General features: G+C 40.8%; 2 pseudogenes; both read right to left on the reverse strand.

The window, feature by feature from the left end:
- Nucleotides 1-1969: 1969 nt before the first annotated feature.
- LOC136454752 (uncharacterized) lies at nt 1970-3124 on the reverse strand (annotated as a pseudogene).
- Nucleotides 3125-3127: 3 nt separating this feature from the next.
- LOC136454753 (uncharacterized) lies at nt 3128-4928 on the reverse strand (annotated as a pseudogene).
- Between the last annotated feature and the right edge of the window lie 3772 nt (nt 4929-8700).

Here is an 8700-nt window from a genome sequence, read left to right on the forward strand (position 1 = left end):
AGCTATAACCAGAGTTCTAGGCCATCAAAAGTGGTGATCTTAGACATTTTGGAAATCTTAACAAAAGAACTATAACTCTTTTATTATCACCAATACATGATTCCATATTTAAATAAGCCAAACAATACAATCATTCAGATTTGTTCAGAGCAGATGCAAAAGTCGATAGCAAACTTGTAAAATCTATAACTCTTAAACCATCAAGCCTAAAATCATGCAATTTTAGTACAAGAAAGATAAAGAAATTATCTACAACTTTTGTATTCACTACATTCACAGAAAACATCATTTGCATCACAAAAATATCACCAACACAGAAACTATACATGCAGCCACTTTCAGCACATAAGCAAAGTGGTGCTTCACTTCATTCTTTAACAAGACCATACATGCACAACTAATCACATGGATTACAAACTACTATTAATATGGTTACTCAACATTAGTTATGGTTAGCATGGAGAGCACCCTAATCATATATTTAAACAAGGAATAAGGAAAATTTAATAGGTATGCATGAGCAATGTAAACACTAGTTGTTATATTCACAAGAGAGCATACACAAACTATTTACACCTCCAACCATGATGAACGTGACCATACCACCTTTAGCTCAAACCTCATGCAATAAAAGCATCACAAGAATATTCATGTGATTATTCGCTACTAAGCTCTCATTGGCTTTTGTATATATAAAAAGAGATAAATGCACTGTAGGTCCATCAACTTTTTGTGCTGTGTCATTCAAGTCCATTAACTTTGAAAGTGCAGGTTTGGGTACATGAACTTTTAAGTTGTGCCATTCAGGTCCAAATCTGTCCGTTTAGGGATTAGATCCTACGTGGCAATGCATGACAACACCATAGGTCATGTGAGCAGCACGTGAGGGCCCTTTACGATTCATTTTTTTGCTGATAGCCCCCTATGCTTTCCATTCCCTCACTCTTCACCCCTTCCTCTCCCTTCCCTTCGAAGACATCGTCTTCAGACGACGCCAGGGCACTGGGTGGGACGATGGAGGCGACGCCGATGTTCCCTCAAGATTCGAGCTCCTCCGCTGCAGATCTGGATAAACCAGGTGATGTTCCACTGATTAGGTGCACAGAATGCCACAAGTGGCAGGTGGTTCGGCGTATTTCGAAGCAACCCTAGAGCGACGGTGAGGTTTTCTACTGTTGCCCGGCCCACAAGGTGAGATTGAAACTATTTTGATTCGACTAGGTGTTTACATTGCAGTTTGTAGTGAAGATTGATCCTTTCCTCTTGCTTGTAGCGCAAAGGCTTGGGCTGTCCCTTTTTCAAATGGGAGAAGGAGTATATCGAACATGTTGATTCTTTGAAGATGGAGGGCATGGGATTTCGTCAGCATCTGATGCCACAGGAGCAAGCAAGTGCCTCCATTGCCGAGCAAGTTGTGGAATCCAAGGAGCAGGAAGCAGTCGTAGGGATGAAGAAGGAAAGAGGCATTGCTGTTGATGCTGATATTGTGAAACATTTGAAAACCTTGGTTAGAACTGGTGACAACTTAGTTAGGTTGATGCAACTGACTTGTTTCATGGCTCTATGTATTACCTTGTTGCTGTTCTTGATCCTGGTTGTAATCAGCATTAAGGTCTGAATGTGTACGGATGAATGACTAAGTTATGAAGTTCTATGCAATTTGAAGGTGTATTGTCTAAAATGTGAATGTGATTTTGCAATTTTTTTCTCATCTTGAAAAATGAAAGAAATCCAAACTGATTTCAACAAGCATAGAGTGTACACAGAATATGAACTGATAATCCAAAGATGCTTTGATATCATTCCAGTGAACTGGAGCATTGTTTTGCAACCAAAGCATACATGTCATTCACATACTTATACCTAACCAAAAGGTCATCTTTCTGCTGTACAAAAGGCAGAAAAGAAGAACATGCACTTAGAGTTTTTGCATGATTTACAATTTCACACACATCATTACTTGTCCTCTTCAACCAACAGCACCATCAGGATTGTTCATTGCAGCAGAAACCTTCTTGTGGGATGTTTTCTTCTTGCCAGCCGCAGTCTTCTTTGTAGCAGTTGTTTTCTTCACAGTAGTGGACCTTGATCTCCCAGCCTGTGTTGCAGTAGTGGGTGGAACTGGCCTAGCTGCTGGTTGGTTAGACAATATGAAGCTTGAAAATGGAAGTGGTTCTTTTTCCAGTAATCTACTCTGTGATGACTGAGAATGGAGATGATTAGTTTGAATAAGATGTTGGGTGATCTAGAGGAATTAAATGACAGTGACACTAACCTCTGCTTGCATCTGGGACATCATGGTACTTGATAACTGGGACATCATTGGCATGTCAGTTTCTTCAAACATGGAAACCTATAACATATATTTGATAACTTAGATAAGACATACTAGTACAATGTGCTAAACATGAGCAGTTACCTGACTAATCACTGGCATAGCAGTTTGAACTGGCATCATTGGCATGTCACTATAATCTTCAGTTGCAGCTTCCTCAAAAACCTCTTCAGTTTCAATTGGCATAGAAGTTTGGCTCCTCTGTGCAGGTGTCTTGGGTGGAAGTCCAGCCTTTCTCATGCTACATGTAGCCCTGTTATGTCCTTTGTCTCCACAGTATCTACATGTCATTTGAATTCCATGCTTTGTCAACCTTGGTCCATGACTACCTTGTACCTCAGATGGCTGCTTCTTCCTTGATTTAGGAGGCCTTCCAACTTTCTTCACATATACTGGTGGTAGAATTACATTGCCTCCAACTTTCTGCCATGTGCTCTTGTCTTTACATGGCCACACATTATGGCCATAAGCACTGAGATAGCTATTGGAAGAGTAACACTCAGGAACAACTGACTCTGGTGTGATCCTTTCATGCCTCAAGCATGAAATTGCATGAGAGCAAGGGATTCCAGTGAGGTCCCACCTTCTGCAATCACAAGTCTTCATATTGATGTCCACTATGAACCTATAGTCCCTATCTTGTACCTGGAATATGCCCTATCCAGCAGGCATTGCATAACATGTATTGGCCCATTCTGTGTTCCTATTAATTATCTTCTTTATCTTAGGACAGATGGGTCCCTGCCACTCTTCTCCCACCTCCCTCTGTTTTTTGTAGAACCTGGACATTAGCTGTCCCTTGATCTGCTCTAGCATACTAAGAATTGGCATCTCCCTTGCCTCCAAGATATAACTGTTGAACACTTCACAGCTGTTGTTCAGCAACATGTCACACTTTGGAAAAGTGCTGAAGTAAGCTCTGACCCAGGTGTTGAAAGGCATCTTCTGCAACCACTCATAGGCCTTCTGATCCAGGGTCTTCATTTTCTCCATGTTCCTATTGAACTGAGGTATTGAACTTGACCTTGCACAACACCAAAGCTGGTTCTTGAGATTTTCACCTTTGAAGTGGTGTTGGAAGTTGGAATATAGGTGTCTGACACAGAACCTATGTTCAGAGTCAGGGAAGACCTGTTGAACTGCTGGAATAAGACCCTAAAAACAAAAGTACAAACATATGAAAATGGTGTTTTCACCTAGCAAACAACTACAACAAAGGATATAGTGCTGTTTTTACCTTTTGTTTATCTGTCATGATGGTCCAAGGATATGTGTTATCTATGCCAAGGTCATTTTTTAGTGTCTCCAAAAACCACTTCCATGTCACTAGTGATTCCACTTCCACTATTCCAATGGCAATTGGGAAGATACATCCATTTGGATCAATGCCCACAGCTGTCAGTATTTGTCCACCATACTTAGTCTTAATGTGGCATCCATCCAAGCATATGATAGGCCTACATGCAGTCAAGAAACCTCTTTTACATGCATCCAATGACATGTACAATGTGCTAAATACATTGCCATCCAGGTTCAGAAAGAAGCTGCTGCCTGGGTTACTTCTTCTAAGTTCATGACCATAATCCCAAAGTAACTTGTATTGCTCCACCTCATCTCCCATAACTTTCTTCATAGTTAATCTTTTAGCTCTAGCAAGCTTGGACCTTGCTGGAGTTATGTTCCAGTCCCTCTGTACTGACCTAGCAAAATTTGTGAGGCTCATCTTCTGATCTGCCCTAAATGTTTCCAGATACTTGTCAGCAAGCCATCTTGATGTGCACCTCTTCAAAACCCACTTTTTCTGGCATGTGTGTTGTCCATTGAATTGCTTGATAACCAGACCATGGGATCTGCTATCCACTGAAGCATACAAGTTCCAAGGACAACCTTCTACACAGTGTGCTTCAATCCTCTTCTTCTCATTCCTTGGCAATTTAATTTCAACCCTATGCTTCAAACTGTATTCTGTAATTGCTTCCCTTAGAATCTCAGGGGTTGCAAACAATTGACCCAACTTAAATATTGGGTTATGCATATCCTACTCTCTAAAAGTCTGAAACCTTAGTCTTCCTCCACTTTCATCATCTGATTCAGGCAACTGCAGCTCATCATCTTCTGTTGACATGTCATCTTCACTGTTATCTACAACACTGAAAGCTTTCTTGCCCTTATCTTTCTTCTTGCTTGCTTCTTCATCATCTACATACTGAAAAAGGTCATCATCATCTGCATCCAGTTCGTAGTCAGAATCAACAAAATCAGGGTCCTCTTCACTGTTATCACCAGCACTGTCATCATCTCTGCCATCACCAAAATTAGGGTCCTCTCCACTGTTATCACCAACCCTCCCACTATCTGCATTGTCCATATGCATAGTCTTCATAGGACTAAAAACCTTGGGAGGTGAGTTCAATGGGTTTGCAACATTGTCATCCCAAGGCATTCCAGAAAGGTTGTCATCATGGTCCAAATACAGCATAAAATTCTTAAATTTGTGAACTAATGAGGACATTACCATTGTGTCTGTGTCAGACCAAATCAATCTCAACCCATTTGAAAGATTCTTCCCAGGTAGCAGCCAGAACACCTTCATGTTTGGATTTTTTGGGTAGTGTAACTTAAAAACAAGTTGCTCTATGAAAAGAGGAGACCATTTAGCAACTTCTACGTGGTCAAACCAACTAACTCTTCCACCCGGATAGGATTTGTTTAACCCTTGAGAAACAAAGCACCCCCCATGATGCATTTCCACTGAGAATTCTTCATCATCAGTGCCTACAGAAGAAAACCCCAAAATCTACAGCATAAATGACCAATACATGAAACCCTAGCCGACAAAATAAGATATTTTCTGCAACAAGCGACCTAATCGACGTAAGAAATACCTCATAAACCAACCGATTTCAGAGTTCATGACATTGAAGAACTCACCATACTATGGCGCCCGTGCCCCCAGTGGTCGCAAAGAGGCCACCATCGCGCCGACCGGCCGCGATCTGCGCGGCAGTCAGCGCTCAGCACCACCACCCCACACAATCTTCACCGCCTCCACCGGCTATGTCGGCGTCGGTCGACCACCCGCCGCCTCCGTCGTCCCACCCAACGCCCCGGCATTGTCTGAAGACGATGTCTTCGAAGGGAAGGGAGAGGAAGGGGTGAAGAGTGAGGGAATGGAAAGCATAGGGGGCTATCGGCAAAAAAACGAATGGCAAAGGGCCCTCACGTGCTGCTCACATGACATATGGTGTTGTCATGCATTGCCACGTAGGATCTAATCCCTAAATGGATAGATTTGGACCTGAATGGCACAACTTAAAAGTTCATGTACCCAAACCTGCACTTTCAAAGTTAATGGACTTGAATGACACAGCACAAAAAGTTGATGGACCTACAGTGCATTTATCTCATATAAAAACCTATATATTATTTTTAGGTGGTGTTGCAAACATATAGTTTGGAGCTCAAATTTTTATGAATGAAATATGTTATCAAAACATGACTATTGTATAAAGATTATATGCTCAAGTTTTATAAATTAATTACTACAATAAAAACAAGTTTTTATTGTAATAAAGCATGTGAGAGCAAGATAAATCTAAAACACACTATTTTCTGCAAATACATAGCCATATTATCTATCAATATGACATAACCACATCATACCAAGGTGATGCAACAACAATTTCCATTTTCGCATCTTTATTTTAATTATAAATCATTTAAAACCATTTATTAAGCACTAAGTAAGTTAATTCAATAACTCAACCATACTGCATCCAATGAACATGAAATTTTTACCACAGCACACATATAGAATCAATATCCTTCCATAAAAATTTCACCTCATTTGGAGCACCACAACTATAGATATGAATTTATTCCTAGAAAACCCTAATTTACAAAGATAAATATGTGCAGTAAAAAATTTCTACTAAAACATATGATATTATCAAACTACTGCATAGAGCTACTCACAAGGATTCCAAAATATATCCATTTGCTATTTTATGATTTTTCTATAATTTACTATGAATTTCCAAATTTTCCGCCGATTTAGATGCATATAAGAAAAATGAAAGGAAAAACACTTTTGCATCTGGAACCCTAGAGATTTCACAAATCAACTAAGCCCAGATCTGCAAAACCTTTCTCTCTAGTCATTAAGCATTAGGAACCCTAACAAGAGTTTCAATTTCATTTTATACCCTTCTTCCTTGAGCCACATAGAGAGCAAAGACGGACGGGGAAACAGTGACGCCGGCCGAGGGAGGGGGGTCGCCGGCGGCAAGGAGGGTGTCATGGCCCTACAGCAGCTAGCTATGGCTGTGTCTCACCCTAGCTTGGCCTATAGGTTGCCAGCCATGGAGCCAGGTGGCCTGGCCTTGGCAGTAGTAGACGGTGGGAGCCATGTACTCGGCTCAGGCTTGGGTCGCGGGCACGAGCACAGGGTGTAGGAGTGGGAGACGGGCTCGGAGGCGGTGCGGCTGGCAGGGTGGCAAGGATAGGAAAGGGAGAGGTAGAGATAGCTCAAAATTGCTCTAGCACTAGCTCTGGCGAGCGAAAGACAGAGCGAGAGATAAGAGCGAGAGGGAGTGAGAAAGAGGGAGAGGGAGAGAGTAGAGGGCGCAAGCTTCTCCACATCAACTAGCATGGGCGAGGTGGCAGTCATGTGAGCAAGCACGAGGGCCATGCGGTAGCGGCTTCCTGTGCTCAGTCGGCCACGACGAGCGCTGTAGCCATTCGGTCAGCTAGCTTTTAGCTAGATTCAAAAGGTGCACAAAAATACGACTGAAACTCCAAACATCTCCCTTTGTAACTCCTAATCCATTTAGTTTTGGCACAAGCTGTAGTAACCAAAGTTGTAGAGCTACGCGAGATTAAGAACTTTATTTAAAGGATCTTGACTGGTTTGACTTGGTTAGGAAGATACAAGGCTCCAAAGTGGGATACACAAAACTAAAATTTAGGTTCAAAAAGTTTAGTCAAGCATAGAGTAGAATCAGTGTTGTTGCTGTTTTTTAAACTAATTTTAAAGGTGCAATTGAGCTCTAAACTTGATGAGGCTTGTTTTGTTGCTTCCTTCACAAAGTGTAATTCAACTCATATTAAGGATTCCAGTTGAGTTACCATATGAATTTGTACAGGAAATTGTTGGGAACATGTCAACTTAATTCTGTCGATCAGTGACAAAATTATGGTGAAACCAAAATAGCACTGCATTCGAACTTGAAGCCACTGTTTGAGCCACTTAGGAGTTGAATCAGGGCTTGGTCCAAAAATGAAGTTTGTTGTACTCCACTCAAACTCCAACTTTTATTAAAGGTCAAACTTCACCACTAGTACCAAAATCATTGTTTTATCTTAGTCAAAGCAGCATCCTGATAAACCATAAATTAGAGTTTAAGACCGATTGAGGCATTTTTTGACACTTGATCAACATGAACCCTCATGACTTTTATTGTAGAACCAATTTGGAGTTGTTTGAGCAAGGTTGCAAGGTTTGGTTGACATCACATGTTATTGTTCACTTAATAAAGTGATTCAAGCAAGGATATAATTCATCATTCCATGTGACTTCTTGATTCCAATTTTCCAAAGTTCACTATGGATGCATGTCGATGTAATGTACATGAAATAAGCATGTGTAACATTACTCATGCATAATCTTAACAATGGTCCACATGTAAGCAAAGGTGTGTTGTCCTAGTTAAGTTGGGACTCAATTTCATAGATTTGACCTTAGCACTTCCATCACCACTTTCAAGATTACGAACTAGAGATCATGATCATTGCTTGACATATCCTACTTAAGTCCAAATTTGTTGGTTAACTCATGACTAACACCTAGGGTGTTACAATGACAACATCCATCCAATATGAAATTAGCATGGCCATAGACAATCAAACAACATTGGTCCATTTGAACATGTCGTGACACATAGATGCATCAAATGGAGCTTTATTCACTACTCCGCTAATGACTCCAAGAAAAAGAATAAGGGAACATAAGGAAGAAAGTAAGGTCTGCTTATGAACCATGCCAGGACTTTACGTCTACCATAGCTACGGTCGACACTGGCAGGGATGACATGAACTTTTCTTTGATCCATGTCATACATGATGATTGTTCTTTCTGCCCCAACAAAGAAAATTAAATTCCATTCTAGGTGAACTGTAATCGCTGTGTAGGCTGAATCATAATCCATGTAACCAAATTTAATATTAGTCTTTCCAAACACCTTCAGTGTGCTGACAATATGCTTCAATGTCCATTTATTAGTAGTATAGTCTTCAAGGATCCAGACTGAAAGCTAGAACATATTGTGACCACTAACACCACCAACAGTACATACACACAAGTGACC

This window comes from Miscanthus floridulus, chromosome 5, assembly GCF_019320115.1.
Source record: "Miscanthus floridulus cultivar M001 chromosome 5, ASM1932011v1, whole genome shotgun sequence".
Taxonomy (NCBI): domain Eukaryota; kingdom Viridiplantae; phylum Streptophyta; class Magnoliopsida; order Poales; family Poaceae; genus Miscanthus; species Miscanthus floridulus.